The sequence below is a fragment of the Hemiscyllium ocellatum genome, unplaced genomic scaffold, assembly GCF_020745735.1.
Source record: "Hemiscyllium ocellatum isolate sHemOce1 unplaced genomic scaffold, sHemOce1.pat.X.cur. scaffold_600_pat_ctg1, whole genome shotgun sequence".
In the NCBI taxonomy this organism is placed as follows: Eukaryota; Metazoa; Chordata; class Chondrichthyes; order Orectolobiformes; family Hemiscylliidae; genus Hemiscyllium; species Hemiscyllium ocellatum.
In genome coordinates, this window is record NW_026869128.1 from 283,446 (window position 1) to 301,975 (window position 18,530).

The window sequence follows — 18,530 nt, forward strand, 5'->3', positions numbered from 1 at the left end:
TGGATTAATATTCGGCCTTACATATTCAGTGATGTCTGATTTTTTTTTAGTTTAGATTACTTACAGTGTGGAAACAGGCTCTTCGGCCCAACAAGTCCACACCGACCCTCTGAAGCGCAACACACCCAGACCCATTCCCCTACATTTACCCCTGCTAACACTACGGGCAATTATAGCACAGCCCATTCTCCTAATCTGCATATTTTTGGACCGTGGGAAGAAACCCATGCAGACACGGGGAGAATGTGCAAATTCCACACAGTCAGTCGCCTGAGGTGGGAATTGAAGCCGAGTCTTTGGTGCTGTGAGGCAGCAGTGCTAACCACTGTGCCACCGTGCCGCCCATTACACTCCAACAAATGCTGTTCATTTTTACATATGACGGGCAGCTATATGAGATTTCTAATCAGCTGTCGCGACAATAGAAGAGTTCGTTTGTCAGAAATAGTTATTATTTTAAAGTTACTAAGAATATTAAACAAAGGTTCTAATTACAGATTCCTGAGAATCATAGGGGTAATTTGTAACATAATTAGATACATGTAAACAATGCCTATTAAAAAATTATAGAAAAGCATTTAGACTTAGATGTGCAGTTAGCTAGTTTTAGGAATTAACTTCAAGGTGTGGTGTTGACTGCCCATTAATTATAAAGTCCTGACAGTAAGAGAAGCTGGATAATTTCACACAATGTAACGAACATTATAACACAAGTCATATTACTAATCTTATGTCAAGTAAGTTAAAACTCACGGTCTTTTGTATTTCTTTGTACATATATAATTAGGACAGTGAGCAATATGAGATGTAATTGTCTTTGAAAAAATAAAGTATAATGAATTGCAGAATTCAAATGTCCCAACTGATAAGGCATCCTGAGAGGCCCGAGGGAGTGCAGGAATAACTTTGGAATCTGAATTAATGAGATGCGTGGAAAGATCGCAAAGCCTGGAGATTATCGTACCTGTTAAACAACATGAGATGAAAGGAATTTGGGAATGTCCATTAGAATGTTCATCTGTGATTATGTGTTTGAATTGGGTGTCGGGATGAGGAGGAGAGGGCTGTAACTACGTTGCATGTGGCCATTGTGATGCAGAAAGTCCACAAAACACATTTTACAGTGTGTCATGGATCTCCCTTCCGAGATTGGCCTCGGGGGATGATCCCTTCATTAACTGGTTGCTGCATGAGTAAACATCTTCCACATTCCTGAACTCAGCCTGCCTCCTGAGTGATCATTCTCTGTCAGGGGGAAAACACTTCTACAGCTATGATGACATTTCAATTCAATACAAACATTTATTGTGTGGGAAATGATTACATTCAGAGTGATATAATTTTTATGATAAAATTGCTTTACATTTGCTTTTTTAGTGTACAAGAAAACCATTTGATTATATCCATTTGTTCTTTAGTCCAACCAACAATAAGTTTTAAATTATTGTGAACACTACAATCGAGGAAACGGGAACTAGTCTTCAGCTCAAATGTCACATGATGTGACTATTTACTTTTTTCAAACCATGTGCCCTCCAAAATGATTTTTAATTCCATTTCATTATAAGAAAAGAAAGCTTGGAAATGTTGACAATTTCCCTTTTCCTTCCATGTTAGTTGGCAGTGAATAATAATCACACAATTTTGAGAATTCCTTTCCGTACCAAATGTCATTGACGCTACAGTTTGTTCACAATAATAGTCATTTCATGGTCTAAAACTTTTCCTCCTATTTCTGAAATAAATATTGAAACCTTTATTGTGATTAAAATTATATTAACATAACAACATGACTCTTCACGAAAGCTATTGGAAGCATATAACTCTTGCATTGCCTGCATTTTTGAACAAAATCTGTTTTGTTCAATTGTTGCTGAATGGTTTTTTCACACCATCCAGCTACGTTTTATGCTTTAATTTTCAGTTTGTTACCCTTAATGAATATCCAATCAACATCAGAGCAAAGTGCTTTCAAACTATTAAGTCAATTTATCTGTCAGGATTGTAAAGGCATTTATCAATTACAATAATTACACAGCAATTTAAATTAGACTTTGTAGTGTTTTTTTTAAAATTTCTTTCATTATTTCTTATTGTCAATGCTACTATAGTAATTGGGTGCGAATGATCTGTTTGTTCAGGCCAATGCAATTACAAAACGAGCAATAATATTCCTTGCAGAATTATTTGTAAATATCTGATTTTTGCTCATTTGAAAAATTACAATTACCTCAGCCTTTGAAATTCAGAGAGCTCCAATTATGTTTCCCTGCAATATCATTCTTCATTTCTATATATTAGAGTAAAAAATGAGGTCTGCAAATGCTGGAGATCACAGCTGCAAATGTGTTGCTGGTCAAAGCACAGCAGGCCAGGCAGCATCTCAGGAATAGAGAATTCGACGTTTCGAGCATAAGCCCTTCATCAGGAATAAGAGAGAGAGAGCCAAGCAGGCTAAGATAAAAGGTAGGGAGGAGGGACTAGGGGGAGGGGCGATGGAGGTGGGATAGGTGGAAGGAGGTCAAGGTGAGGGTGATAGGCCGGAGTGGGGTGGGGGCGGAGAGGTCAGGAAGAGGATTGCAGGTTAGGAGGGCGGTGCTGAGTTGAGGGAACCGACTGAGACAAGGTGGGGGGAGGGGAAATGAGGAAGCTGGAGAAATCTGAATTCATACTCATTTCTATATATTACTCAGTCTAATATCAAGATGAGATCTCTCATTATTCTCAAATTCACGAGTATGATTTTTAAAATCCCTTTGTTGCTAATATATCTTATAAAAAATAATTTTGCAATCCAGTAAGGGGTATAAATGTGGAATTATGCTTCCGTACAATAAATACTGCAAGGACATTGCAAAGTGAAATCTCTCAATCATTGTGAATATTGTATTTATTTTAAAGTTGGAAACATTTTTGAATTGATTTGATAATAATTTACTTCGATGCTGACATTTACTGTATATCCAATCACAATATCAGTAGATTATAAGGAGGTATCATTGTTCATTCCAATAATCACAGTATCTGCTATATTCTTTCTTCTGATCATAATAGCAAGATGTATCTAATTCCACTCAATCAATATTCCTCGGAAAATATTTGAGAATGTTGCACTCATAAAGCTGAAATATACAAAGTCATGATAGTCATTAATTTTCTCTTGTTCTGTAGATCTTAGTTAAAACAACACACAGAATTTTATGTTCCAGTGCTATAAATATGAGAAAAGATCAATTAATTCTTCAGTAAAATAAACAAATATCATATGATATTATATTTTTTTAAATTACAGGTTAGTTTATGAATTGTGTGAGATTTGAGTTTAGCTTTCCAGTCATTTATTTATATTGAATGTGACATTGTAGTGATGTGAAAATATCAGGTTGTGTTCATTTGAAAGTTGGATTTGCAAACTCTCACTTATCCCATTGATTGCATGATGGTTTAAGAACGTTTCACTCAGCAATCATAGTAAATATAGAAAACTGTTAAATTTTAAATCAGATCATTCGCACCCAATTATCAATCTGTTCCTAATTCATGTAAATATTTCAATTTTATTGAAACCAATGTTCACGCTAAACAGTACACATAGAGCTACACAAATACTTCCATCACCATCTGACTTTTGTTCAGTAGAATAACCTGAGTAAGTACGTTATTGCTCCTGAAACCAATGACAACAGTAAGCATTTGTTTACTATTCCATGCAACAAGTGCAATTGATACCTTCTATGTCAGTTCAGGAGTTATAGATGATGTATGTTGCTTAAAACAATGCTTCTACTTTATCACGGATATTGACAGTAATACAATCATGCAAACAACAAACGTTTTGTCATTCTAAAAATATTTAAGTTTATTTTTTTATATTTGTGTGCAAGAGATATTTCAAATTACAGCAAGTTTTGTTGTATAATTCAGCAAACCTAAACTTTGAATTTGGAAAAGTCTCCATTTTTGCAAAATGGAATTCGTTTTCAGTTTATATCACACAGTAAATGACTGTTTTTTTTTTCCAAATCACGCACTCTACAAAATGAGTATTGGTTTCATTTAATTGTAAGGAAAGAACTGCTTTGAACACCTTGATTCTTTTTGTCTTTTCTATTCCAACATTATTCATCACTGTACAATAATGGCACAATTATTATAATTCCTTTATGTACCAAGTATTATCATTATCTATTAACTTTCTTCCAAATTTTGACACAAATGTCTGAAAGCTCATCATAATATTAATCATCTGAATTAAAATAACATGTCTCTATGAGGAAACCATTTGATAGAAATTCATATTTCTTGTGTTACCTGTATTTAGTAAAGAAAAAGAAAGTTCTATAATCACTGAATGGCTCATTTTTTCTTCAATTCATAAAGCTAGTTACTATATTGTATTCCACAATTTACCAATTTTAATAAATATTCAATCAACATAACAGCAAAGTGTTTTGAAATATTGAATCATTTTAATTGCTCATATAACATTATCAAGTCATTGTCATGATAATAATTGTGCAATTATTTAAGAAAGTCTTGAACAAGTAAAGTGAGATTCACATTTTAATTTGACCAATTGTTTCTGAGTACCAACACTGCAATATGAAACTTTATTTTCAGGTCAACTTTCCCACGATGGATCCAAGGATTCCCATCTAACATTAATTATGAATGTCTAATGTTTGCTTATTTGAATGATCTCCATAATCACAGACTTTAAATTCACAGACCTGCAATTACTTTTCACTGCAATAATTCCTGTTTGTTTGCACATATTCCTCAGTCACATAGCAAAATGAGATTTCTCACTATTTCTAAATTCATTGATCGAATTTTATAATTCAGTTGTTGCTCATACCTAATAATCATTCAATCCAGTATTTGCTGTAAATGTGGAATTACAGCTCTTTACATAAATAACTAAATATATTGTAGTGTACAATCTCTCAAACATTGTTAATATTAATTCTTATTTTACCCACGGAAACATAGTTGAATTCATTTAAATATTTCACTTCGATGCAAACATTTATTGTACTTCTAATCACAATAAGATTTAAGTATTTTTCATGCAACAAAATCATGTAAAATTTTTGCGTTTTGTCAAATCAAATGAAAAACAATTAACTTCTCTGTATTGTTTCATTAAACAGTGACAATGCATTTTGAATTTTTCGAAGTTGAGCATTTTTGCAAAGAAGGGATGTTGGCTTCAGCTGAATAATTGCATTAAATGACTAATTCACAGAATCTGCTATTTATTCTCTTCGAGTTCCCAAGCAACCAAATTAACTAATTCTGCTGGTTCTAAATTCCTGGAAAGTATTTATATTGTTGCAGTCTTAAAGATGAAGAAATCATTGTGATTTCACTGATTTCTTCTATTAGAAAAAGCTTACTTCAAACATTTCAGGCACATAAATTGCTATTCTGCAGTGTTACAAAGATGAAAAGCAAGTCAATTTCTTCATCAGTGAAATAAATACATGTCACTTCCCATTATTCGTTAGTTAGCTCATTCCCAAATTTTTAATTAAACAATGCAATTCACCTGAATATTGATGTGTCCTTTGATCATTTTAATTTTCTAATTATTGTTCATTTGTGATTTGTTAGATATTTTTATTTTTTGTTTTGCACGTCTCTTACTTATTTCAGTTCTTGCATGGGGGATGGGCATTGAGAACAGAGGATCAGTGGTGAGCACTTGTGTCTTACTGTGTTGTGCACTTGGGTTTGATTCCATCCTCAGTCACATGTTTGTGTGGAGTTTGCATGTTCTGGTTTTCTCCCACAATCCAAAGATGTGCCGATTAGATAAATTGGCCAGGCTAAACTGCACGTTCTGTTCAGGGATGTGTAGGTTAGGTGCATTAGTCAGGGGTAAATGTCCAATAATCTGACTGCAGAATGGTGCTGAGTGGATTATTCTTTGGAACGTCAGTTTCAACATAGTAGGGATTCCGTATAATTAGAATTGTGTTTCGCTAAACAAAACTGACATTTAAAAAAAGTGTTGCCTTTAAAACTTATCTTTAACAGTCAATTGTCAATCTTGTAAAATATCTCAATGTTACTGAAATCAATGTTCAAACAAAACACTGCACATGAAGCCACACAAAGATCTTCATCACCATCTAATTACTGTTCAGTGGAATAATCACAGTAAATATCTTATTGTTACTGAGATCAGTCACAGTAAGGATCTGGTTATCATTTCCTCCAATAAATGCAATCATTTTCCCTCTGGTATTTCAGTTCAGTAGTTATACACCATACTGGTTGTTCAAAGCATGGTTATTCTTTATTATGAATGGCCAAGGGTTCTAACGGCAAGAGATGTTGTTCGATCTGATTTGTTGCACGTTCTCAAACAGGTTTTCACTATAAATATTGCAAAAAATGTGTTAACTTGGTCTTGTTCAACTGCTGATGCTACCATATACCGTTCATGTTCATTAAACATATTTGGAGAGAGTGAGGAAAGCTGAAGCTGACGATCAGAGCCAAGAGTCTGGCATTGGACAAGGGCAGGCACGTCCAAAGAGCAGGAGGATCGACCTGTCGGGCATTGAGCCATCATCAGAAAAGATTCCTGATGAAAGGCTTATGCCCAAAACGGCGATTCTGCTTCTCCTCGAATGCTGCCTGACCTGCTGTGCTTTTCCGGCACCACGCTCTTGACATTAGAAAAATTTGACTGAATATTCAGAGATTATACTAAAAGTTGCCTCTGTCAATTCAATTTCCTTTGCTTTCTATTCACTAAAGTTTTCATGTTAATTGTTTCTCCTTTTCTTCTTAAATCGGATACAAATCTCAAAATACAGAACGCATTAAAATTCACATGAACTATAAATCTGCATTCTCGAATAGAAGGCGAGATAGAATTCTTGAAGAGCCGACATATTTAAAAGAAAAAGCAATGCCTTCCAAAAAATGTTTGCCCATCTGTATCTCTCTTTCAATTCAATAATCCTGTAAATAGTTTATAATTGTTAATTGATCTCTCTGAATGAGAACCTAATCAATGTCAATGTAACCAGCTGAAACATTACCAACAGATTGATAACTGGGTGTTACAGATCTTATTTGAAGTCAACAAATGTTTGGAATTTACTCGAATTCCACCAGGAAACATTTTTGAATCATAATATAAGAAATGAGATATGTGAGAGACGTGCAAACCTTATTTTTAAATGAACAAACTCCAATATTTTCAAAACATTTCAATCTATCGGTCAAAATGAACAGGTGAATGGAAAAATAAAAACAAGTTTCTGACAATTCATAAACCGAACAACAATCACAAATTCACTTTGATCAAAGGACAGAGTAATATTTAGATGAATCACAACATTTAGTTACAAAGTAGGTAACCAGCTGACTGACAAGTAATTGGTGGTAGCACTTGTTAGTTTACTGAAGAAGATATCAACTTTATTTCAAGTGTTATTATGAAACCTTACAGAAGCTGAAAAGGGGCAAATCGAAGAAGCATTAATTTATATGGGAAACATCTCCCCTTTTTTCGTAAAAGTGAAAGTCCTCTTCTGATTTCTTTCAGTTAGAGAAAACAGGGACAGATGTAAGTCTTTTGTAAAAGCAATGTGGCTAAAGTGAAGTTTCCAACAATATTTCTTGGTAACCTGACACAAATAAGTATCAGATTTTGTGATTATTGATATAATAGATAAAAGCAGATCTAATGTTGAATTGAAAAGCAGTTCAGTCTGTGCTTAGGTGCTCTCTAATCACCATTCAGAGCAGCTCTTGATATATTTCTGGTGAAGGTGTGATTTGAAACCTTCCCTCGAGTCTAGTAATAGACTTACTGCCACAGCTCCACAAGCTCCTTTCATAATGTTCCCACCCAGGAAGGGCAGGACTGCAATATTATGTTTAATGTGGTTACACAAATGAAAACTAATCAGCTGTTTATTGCAGTAATTTGAATGGGAATTAATTAGGCAGTTTCTGTGTGTAATGGACTGGAAATTAAACAATATTTTACAATAACAATACAATGGTGGTCTTAAATAAACAGGAATCTCATGACAATTCTTTGAAAGACAAATTGATAAAACTGCATGATCATTGTACTTTGATTTTAAAAATGCAATTTCCCTTCCTTTCAAGAATGTATAACTTCCACAAATTTAAAATGAACAGTCATCGATAAAGAAAAGAACAAGCAGATGATAATTCTACTTTCTGTACATAAACGTGCGATGAATTTTAAGTAAGTTATATATATGTAAAAATGAAACTCTTATTGTGCTTCGAAACACAATAAATGTTAGCATGAAGTGAAATATAATCAAATCAATTCAACTGTGTTTTCTCAATTAAAAATACAGCTCAATATTCAAAGTAATCGAGTGATTGTACACTGCAACATCTTTACATTAATTCAGTGCTGAGACATAATTCCACATTTATACCACTAACAGTGAAGCAAACTTGTGCCAGGAGTCAGACGGGGTAGGGGAGGTCCTTAATGAGTACTTTGCTTCAGTATTCCCGAGTGAGTGGGACCTTGTTCCTGTGAGGACAGCGTGGAACAGGCTGATATGGTCGAACAGGTTGATGCTAAGGCAGAGAATGTGCTGAAAATATTGGAAAATCACAGGGATAGATGTCCCCTGGGCCAGAAAGGATATACGTTAGGATGTTAGGGAGGCAAGGGATCACTGTGTTTTGGCAATGATCTTTGCATCCTCACTGTCCACTGGAGTCATACCAGATGATTGGAGGGTGGCAAATATTATTCCCTTTTTCAAGAAAGGCAACTGAGATAATCCTGGGAATCATTGATGAGTCAGTCTTACATCAGATGTGGGCAAATTATTGGAGAGGAGTCTGAAAGACAGAATTTATGATTATTTGGAAAAGTATTCATTGATTAGAAATGGTCAACATGGCTTTGTGAGCGGCAGGTTATGCCTCACAAAACTTATTGAATTATTTGAGGATATTACAAACACATTGATGAGGACAGAGTAGTGGATGTGGTGTATATGGATTTTAGCAAGGTGTTTGATTAGTTTCCCCATGGTCGGCTCATTTAGAAAGTAATGAGGCATGGGATACAGGGAAACCTGCCTGGTCAGAGAATAAATTGGATGACCCATAGAAGACAGGGTGAGATTACATGGATGGTTTTCAACTTGGAGCACGGTGACCAGTAATATTCTGAAGGGATTAGTTCTGGGACCTCTGCTCTTTGTGATTTTTATAAATGACTTGGATGAGGAAGTGGAAGGGTGGGTTAGGAAGTTTGCCAATGACACGAGGGTTGGTGGAGTTGTCGATAGTGTGGAGGGCTTTTGTAGCTTGCTAGAGGACATTGGCAGAGCTGGGCTGAGAAGTGGCAGATGGAGTTCAACCTGGGAAAGTGTGAAGTTATTCATTTTGGAATTTCAAATTTGAGTGCATATTTTCGGATTAAATGCAGGATTCATGACAATATGGAGGAACAGAGGGATCGTGGGGTGCACGTCCATACATCCCTCATGGCTGACATCCAAGGTGATAGGTTTATTGAGACGGTATATGCTGTGTTGGCTTTCATTCGCAGGAAAATTGAGTTTAAGAGACACTAGGTTCTGCTGCAGCTCTGTGGATCCCTGGTGAGAATACACTTGGAATATTGTGTTCAGTTCTGATCACCTCATTATACATAGGATGAGGAAGCTTTAGAAAAGGTGCAGATGAGATTTACCAAGATGCTGCCTGGACTAGAAGGCATGTCTTATGAAAAGAACGTTGAGGGAGCTGGGGCTTTGGTCATTGAGGTGAAAGAAGGTGAGAGTTTGCTTGATAGATTTTTATAAAATGATGAGAGACATAGATAGAATGGATAATGAAAGAGTTTTCCCCACAAAGTGGCATAATTCTAAGGTGAATGGGGGAAGTTGTGGGGAGATGTCAGAGATAGTTTTTTATAGATAGTGGCGGGTGCGTGGAATGCCCTGCCAGTGGTGGTAGTAGATTCAGATCCATCAGCGACTCGAAGCGACTCTTGGAGAGGCACATGGATGATAGTAAATGAAGGGCGTGTTGGTTAGTTTGATCTTAGAGTAGGAGAAAAGGTCGGAACAACATCGTGGCCAAAGGGCCTGTACTGTGCTGTACTGTTCTATATTCTATGGAATGAAATGAAAAATTATTACATATTAGCAACATATAGATTTTCAAAATTCTATTAGCATACTTAAGAATAATGATAAATTTCATCTTGCTGCTTGACTGTGCTATCTGCAAAAATGAACAGGAATTGTTGCAGGGAAAAGTAATTAGGTTTTTCTAAATTTATAAGGCTGGGATTACACAGATCATTCAAATGAGCAAAAGTCATGTTTTTAACAGTGATGTCAGAGGTAGTTTCTTTATAGATAGTGGTGGGTGCGTGGAATGCACTGCCAGTGGTGATAGGAGATTCAGATCCATCAGCGACTCGAAGCGACTCTTGGATAGGCACATGGATGATAGTAAATGAAGGGCATGTTGGTTAGTTTGATCTTAGAGTAGGTTATTCAACTCAGATACATATGCTTCCTTTATGGTTCTGTGGGTGCTCACTCACTCCTTCCCTTCAGTTTTACATCAATTTCACACTGACTGTGAGGGTGGGAATGAATTTGTAAATATAAATACTCCAACCGAAACCCCTCACAGGTCAGGAACTGTTTTTGCTACTTTCATCACTCACAAGGAACAGGAAAATAAAGGTTCAGTCACAAATCTTACAGGAACATAGTGGTTATAATTACCAGGAAAGGCTGAACAGCTCAAAACGCTTTTCTCAAGGAAAGAGGAGGCTCAGAGAAAACGAGTAGAAAGCTTTGTGTCTGTGTTTTCAGAGATTTGAGGTTGAAATCATTGGGTTGAAAGCATGCTTCATTGTCCCAGATCATCAAAGGTGCGATCTAAATGTGCATCTTGCTTACTATCTGTCTGAGTTAACAATCAGACGAACAGGTCATTGTCTGTGTGTTTTTCCAAATCCCTGATTGAATCTGTCTCCCCCAACAAACTCAGGTGCCTCACCACACTCTGTGTCACAGAGAAACTCTGCCATTACAATGAGAACTATCTTTGCTGTCACCTCTCCTCGGGATTCCGCCTAATCCCCACTTCCCTTCATTAAATCCCAGCTGCCTCTAGTCCACCCACATGGACATGTTGAAGAGCTTGACAGGAGATTGGATTGAAACCGAGAGTTCAATCGACACAATGAAAGAGGAAGAAGGAAATAAACGGTGATTGTGAATCCCAGCGGATACAGACTCCAGGATTAATCCTTGTCGGCATTCCTGCAGTAATATGAGACAGCACTCGATGATGAGAGTTAAACCCGGGTGGCAGGAGAGGGAGCCACTGAGCATTAGCAGGTTTAGTTCAAACACAGGAGGTTTGTTCAGTCAGTAACAGTGTGTTCGATATGAGGGTGAAGTGAGCAGTGAGGGGAAATGTTGCCGAAAGCCGCAGATGGACAACTTTCATTGGAACAGGAGGAGGCCATTCAGCCCCTCAACTTTGCTCTGCCATTCAGGATGATCATAGCTGATGTGTGACCTAACGTACAATTTTTGAAACCCTTTAATTTCATCTGCAACAGGCAAGATGAGCATTGGAAAACTAAACATCTGCAAATGTTGGGAAATCAGAAATAAAAACAGAAATTGCTGGAAAAATTCAGTAGGTCTGGCAGCATCTGTGGAGAGTGAACCGGTCGTGTCCAGTGACCGGTCAGGTGACCAACTGCAGCTGACCATTCTGCCTGTTCTGGAACCCTCTCTGGAACAGGTTCTGGTGCGGGAGGAATGAGATTGTCAATGACAACTGAGACAAACAGTAGGATGCACTCAATTAGAATTAGGAATTTACTTACCCCTCCCAATGGGACACTCACCGACACAGTCACACTGCGGAGAGGCTGTTCACCTGCCCCACGTATGGGGAGGGATTTACTCGATCTCACAATCTGCTGAGGCACCAGAGATGGCACAGTGGGTTTAGACCCTTCACCTGTTCCATGTGTGAGAAAGGATTCATTCAAATCTCTCACCAGCAGAGACATCAGTGCATTCTCACTGGGGAGAGGCCATTCACCTGCTCAGTGTGTGGGAAAGCATTCACTCTGTCCTCTGACCTGCTTAAACACCAGCGAGCTCACTCTGGGGAAAGATCATTCACTTGTTCCCAGTGTGTGTGGAGATTCACTCAAATGCAGCACCAGCGGAGTCCCCAGTGAGCCCACACAGGGGAGAGGCCATTCAGATGCTGTGTGAGAGAAGTGATTCAGTGATTCATCCTGCCCCTGAGACCCCAGCGGGTTCACACTGGGTAGGAGCTGTTCACCTCTCTGTGTGACAAGGGATTTGCTGCGTCTTCAACACGATTGAGAGCCCAGTGAGTGCTCACAGGGAAGTGGTCATCCACCTGCTCCGTGTGGACTGCAGGACTCTGATTCTGATGTTACTATTCATCAGACTCAGGAGCGGCCCTTGTACATGATGACACTGTTGCAGTATTGATGTTATTGTTGTTAACCACATTAACTGGGCTGGAGTTGACTGAACTTACATTGCCACTCTCTAAACCTCAGGATGTCCCTCTGGGCAGGATGTCTCTACAAACAGCAATGGGACAATGAGCAGGGATCATCTGTTTTAATTTAAATTGTGATAATAGCACTCCTGCTTCACAGCACTAGGTACAAGGTTGGAGTCCCCACATTCTCCCCCTGATAGTGTGGGTCCCCTCCAGGTGCTCTGGTTTCCTCCCACAGTCCAAAGATGTGCAGGTTAGGTGGATCGGTCGTGCTACCTTGTCCACAGTGTCCAGGATTGTGCAGACTAGGTGGACCAGCCATGGGAAATGCAGTGTTACAGTGATAGAGTGCTCTGGGTGTGATGTTCTTCGGATGGTCGGTGGGGTTTGATGGGCCAATGCTCTCCTTCCACACTGTCGGGATTCTATTCCATGATTGAGGATAAAGGCTGCACAGCCGGGTGTCCTTGGAGAAGGAGCATGTGGTGTGTATCAATGCTCTTGATGCCTTTAGATAGAGGTGGGTTCCGCATGGGATACAGTGCTTTATCTCCACCGCTGCCCCCTCCCCCCCAACTCTACTTTGATTTCGTCCTTTTCTCAATCTGTCACTTGTAATGGTTTGCTTGGACCGTAATGGGCTTTGTTTGGAAATATTCAATTGGTTACACAAATGGTTTCCTGCAGATGATTATATGTCTAGATTAGAGCGATGTTGGAAAATCACAGCAGGTCAGGAGCCAGAAAATCAACATTGTGGCAAAAGCCCTTTTCCAGCACCACTCTAATCTAGGCTCTGGTTTCCAGCAGCTGCAGCCCTCACTTTTGCACTCCTGGTAATTATATGTTAACCAAAAGCAAAATGGTGTAATGATGATGTTGATGGTGGGAAGGTTGCTGTGATAATATTTCTGGTCATAGAAATGGGGAAAAAGAATGCTTCACAGCTCACAGAATGAGAACTGAAAAGCAGTTAAATCAAACCAAAGGTTCAGACAGGGAGGGAATATTTCCCTGGAGCTTGAGTAGCTGGAAAATGGTGGTGTCCGGGAATAGACAGGATTTTGTTTTACAGAGGTTGAAAGTTTTAAAACTGTTATATTCAGACAAATTATTTTCTTTAATTTTATTTGCTGTTCAAAAAACTTGCACAACATTTTAAAATCAAAATTTATCTTTAACACAAGGTTTGTAAATGTTAAATAAAATCCATCAAACCATCGCTCACTGAAACCTGTTGTGGAAGTGCAATCTCTTGGAGAATCTCTGCCCACTCCTTCCTACCCGGGCTCCATGGCTATATACATACCTGGGAGATAGCAGCAGGAGGAGACCATTCAGCCATTCAATCCTGCTCCACCATTCAATGGGAAACAGCTGACCATCCAGCTCAGTCTCCTGTTCCTGCTGTGCTCCAATCCCCTTTCATGTCTTTACCTCAAAGAACTATATCTAAGTCCTCCTTTAGTTTCACTGCCTTTTGTTCCAGTGACGTTGCTGTGTTACTGTGTGGGTGTAGGCAGGGGTAATGTGATGGTGCTGCCTCCTGGAGGATACACTCAGCATCCCTCACCATCCTGCAGTAACATCAACTGGGTTTCAGCAACTTGAGACAGAAACCATTTCCAGGATATGGGCATCACTGGCTCAGCCAGCATTTATTCCCCATCTCTAGTTACCCTTGAGAAGATGGTAGTGAGCTGCTGTCTTGTACCATTCACAGTCCATTTGGCGCAGAGAGACCGACAATGCTGGGAGGGAGAGTGTTGCAGGATTTTGGTGGAGTGATTCTCTATCTTTGGTTCTTCAAATGCTGGTTAACTTAATCACAATCTGCACATGACTTTGAGATTTCAGTCTGCAAATCTTCACCATCTAGCATCCTGTATAAAGGAATATGTACAGGTTAGAAATTCAGAGCAGACAATTCTAGTTTCTCTGGAATATCTTTTTCCCCTTTCTTCCCCCGAAGCTGTAACCCTCCAGCCCACTTACTCTCTCCCACCATTCTGACTCTGCTGTCCCTAATGTACACCCTCCCCATTCTCATGGAGTTACTGATAAACAGATCCATGCCACCACTTCCAGTCCCTGGTTAGACTCTGCACCCTTTCTGGGTTCACTTCCTTTCCCTTCAGTTGCTGCAAGTCAATAATGTAACAGCAGAATGAAACACAAGGAAACAGAAAGGGAGGTGGCAGATCCTGGACAGAAGAGGGTCCTTCAGGCTGGGAGAATGGGTCAGATCCTTCCTTGTTTCCCATTAGTTGATTCCCACCATTCCAATGAATTGGGGATGGAGAGTGGTCCTACATGGGAATGGTGACACTTTGACCCCCAACAGATCAATACTATAAGCAGATGCATTCTTCCTCCAGCCAATCACAGTGCGAAATACTTTCTGCAAAGTATACTTACACAAAGCACATGCTCTAAAACCCGCCCACATTCTGTATATGTACAGTGCCGGGTTTCCCCACACGTGTGGTCCCTGACACAGGGACTGTGGGAGTTGTAGTCCCCATGAAGCCACTGGAGCCCTATCTCTGGAAAGTGAATGAAAAGTGTGGGCTGGAGGGTGTTGTCCCCATTCAGACAGACAGGACATGTGGGCTGTCACTGGGTTTTACTGAGACACCTGCTTCCACAACCTGATTTCCTGATGTAAGGAACATAGATTCAGCCAACTGGGGCGTGGGAGGTTAATGGGAGGAGCAAATTTTAAGCAGAGGTGGCTCAATGGTTAGCAATGCTGACTCACAGCATCAGGGACCTGGATTTGATTCCAGCCTTAGGCGACCGTGTGGAGTTTACACGTTCTCCCCATGTCTGTGCGGGTTTCCTCTGGGTGCTCCAGTTTCATCCCACAGTCCAAAGATGTGCAGGTTAAGTGGATCGGCTATGCTACATTGCCCAAAGCGTCCATGCATGTGCAGGTTAAACCATTCACCATGGGAAATACAGGGAATGGGTGAGTCTGAATGGGACGCTCATTATAGAGTTGGCATGGACTCCATGAACAATTACCCTGTTTCTGCACTGTAGGGATTATATTCAATTCTCATGAAGAATGTACCGATCTCGATGTGTTGTGAATCTGTCGAATTCTCTATTCAAAATACAGTGGATGCCAGGACAAAGAGGAAATTTACTGAAGAGATACAGATGTTGAATTTGCAATGAGATGAAGGGTGAGAGAGAGCAGGTGGGAAAATCCAGCTGAGACAGAGGTGAGCTCAATCATCACCGTATTAAATGGTGGAGCTGGTTCGAAGGGCTGCATTGCCTCTCCTGTGCCCAGTGCTTATCTTCTTACAGTAATAACTGGAAAGCTGCATCCAAAACTCACCACCTTCACCAAAGGAGATTTTCGGAAAAAGCAGGCTAGTCAGGTGGATTAGCGTTCCAAACTTAGATAGTGAGGAAGTGTGTAGGAGATAATGATTTTCCAATTTTAAACTGAGGTGAGTTAAAAATCACACAACAACAGGTTGTAGTCCAACAGGTGTAATTGGATCATGATGAAGGAGTCTAGTGTGTTTCCAATTAAACCTGAGAGACTATAACTTGGTGTTGTGTGATTTTTATCACACCTAAGTTTAAAATTGCTAAATCATTTTCTCCCACATGCTTCCTCACTATCTAATACAAAGGTATAAGAATGGGAGCCATACATCGGACAGGCGGGAAGTTACCTGATGCGGCCTGGAGGTGTTTTGCATGTACACTATCCAGGTAACTGCCATGTCATCAATAAAGACTCAAAGAAGACCTCTCAGAGTTCTGTACCTAGTTAATCCTATCCAGCAAGGTTTAGGAATATGAGTACACAGCAGTCAGTCTTCACAGTGGAGGATATGAAGGACATGCCTGTTATTGATAAGGAAACTGAGGAAGATGAGGACAAAGAAACAACTATTATCACGACAGAGTTGGAGCTGGGCAAGCTAATGGAGCTAAAGGTAGACAAGTCTCTTTGCCCTGATGGAATACATCCCAGGGTGCTACCAGAGATAGCGGGAGAAATAGTAAATATACTTGGAGTCAGAGTCCTGCAGCAGAGACAGGCCCTTTGGCCCAAACTGGGCCATGCCGACCAGAATGTCCATCCACACTAACCCCATTTCCCTGCACTTGGCCCATCTGCTTCTGACCCTTTCCTATCCATGTATTTGTCCAAATGTCTTTTACCTGTTGTTAATGTACCCGCCTCAACCACTTCCACTGGCAGCTCAGTCCATATACATACCACCCTCTGTGTAAACCAGGTCCCCCTCATGTTCCCTTTCATTCTTTCTCCTCTAACCTTAAACTGATGCCCTCCACTCCTTGATTCCCTGCGAAAGAGACTGAGTGCATTCACCTTAGCCAAGCCTCTCATGGTCTTATATACTTCCAGAAAAGATCCCCCCTCTGTTTCCTCTGCTCTAAACAAAAAAGAAAATCCTCGCTTGTCCAACCTCTCCCTATAACTCAGACTCCTGAGCCCTGGCAAAAATTCTTGTAAATTTCTTCTGCAATTTTTACAGTTTAATAACTGAAACCTACATTACATTCATCACATTTCCAGTGTTTCCCCACAGCAGTGGAACCGACGTGACAACGCCAATGGATTACAAGCCATGATCGATAATTAACTCCTTAATAACAATCCCGTTTTCTTAGCATTTTCCATGGTGCAGGTATCCTTGTGTTGTTTCAGGTTGTATGGTCAATTAAAAACTTGTCCTCATACAAAACAAATCTGTAGCTTAATTGTCTCTGGGAAATGTGCCATGTTGTTTCAGACTTTTAAAAACAAAATAAATCTCTCTCCACAGTCACCACACTAACATGGACTTGGCTGTGTCTCAGTATTTTTTTCCCAGTCACACTGATATTTGAAATTCTCGCCCACGGACAGAATACACACCTTCCCTTCCACATGAAAAGGCCAATGATATTCAGATCGGCACGGATCAAGTAACTATCAAAACTGAACAGGAAGTTCAATTTGAATTTCTCATCCACAAATCCGCCTTTTCAGTACTCTACAACAGAGAAAACAAATCACCACCGTTAACACAGGATGGAAATTCATAAGACAATTATTGTATTAAATTGTAGTTTCTTGTTCCCCCAAAGCTTTAAATCTCAGTCTCATAATTGTTTCCTCCCACAATACAAATATGCACAGGTCAGGTGTATCGGCCAGGCTAAATTGCCCATAGTGTTATGTGCATTAGTCAGAGGGAAATGGGTCTGAGTGGGTTACTCTTCCGACGGTCAGTGTATACTGGTTGGGCCGAAGGGTCTGTTTCCACACTGTAGGAAATCTAATCTAATCAAGTCAATGAATCTGACTTGGAGCCTCCTGGATGTTGGTGAATCCTCCCCCCACCTCCCAGGGTTTCCTTCCTGGTCAGACCCAAACTGATTTTTCCCAATCTGGAACCTCTTATTTATTTACCCCACACTGACCTCTGATGAGAACCATCCTGCACACCCTGGCCAAACCATATCTGGTTAAACTAAAATGAACTAAATTACTACTTTAGTTGCAGGCCCATCCTTGTTCCTTTCCATAACATTCCTGAATCTTCACAGGAGTTCTGATAACTTTCTGCAAAATGCTCCCCAACTGATAGCCAACCTGTTGTCTCGATATCAGGGCAGGGGCCATTTCTCTGGGTCCTGTTTTCAGAGGGAGGAACTGCCAATGACAGATTATTCCCACACACCCACAGCCTCCCTTCCTGGCACTGACCCATACTGCACATACGCCAACAATTGCCCAGCACCGCGCCTGTGCACTGGTCTCCCCTCCAACAGAGCATGCTCCAGATCACACAGGAGCCTGGGTGATTGACAGCAGCTGCTGCCCAATAGGGTGGAGGGGGCGTGGCTAGAGATGGTAAACAATGAATGAATGTGGAGGACACTGGGGGATGGACAGGAGCAGTGCAGCAGCAGGAGGGGATCCTGGACAAACT

The 18,530-nt window shown here is 39.9% G+C and overlaps 1 long non-coding RNA gene across 2 annotated transcripts in view; it reads right to left on the reverse strand.

Annotated features, from left to right (window-relative positions):
• Positions 1-13,714: 13,714 nt before the first annotated feature.
• Positions 13,715-18,530, reverse strand: part of LOC132813970 (uncharacterized) — a 36,119-nt gene continuing 31,303 nt past the window's right edge. For both annotated transcript variants that reach the window (XR_009644248.1, XR_009644247.1), the window contains exons 3-4: positions 17,471-17,588; positions 13,715-14,441 (exon numbers count right to left, since the gene is read on the reverse strand). This is a non-coding gene — a long non-coding RNA (uncharacterized LOC132813970). The remainder of the gene's footprint in view (positions 14,442-17,470; positions 17,589-18,530) is intronic.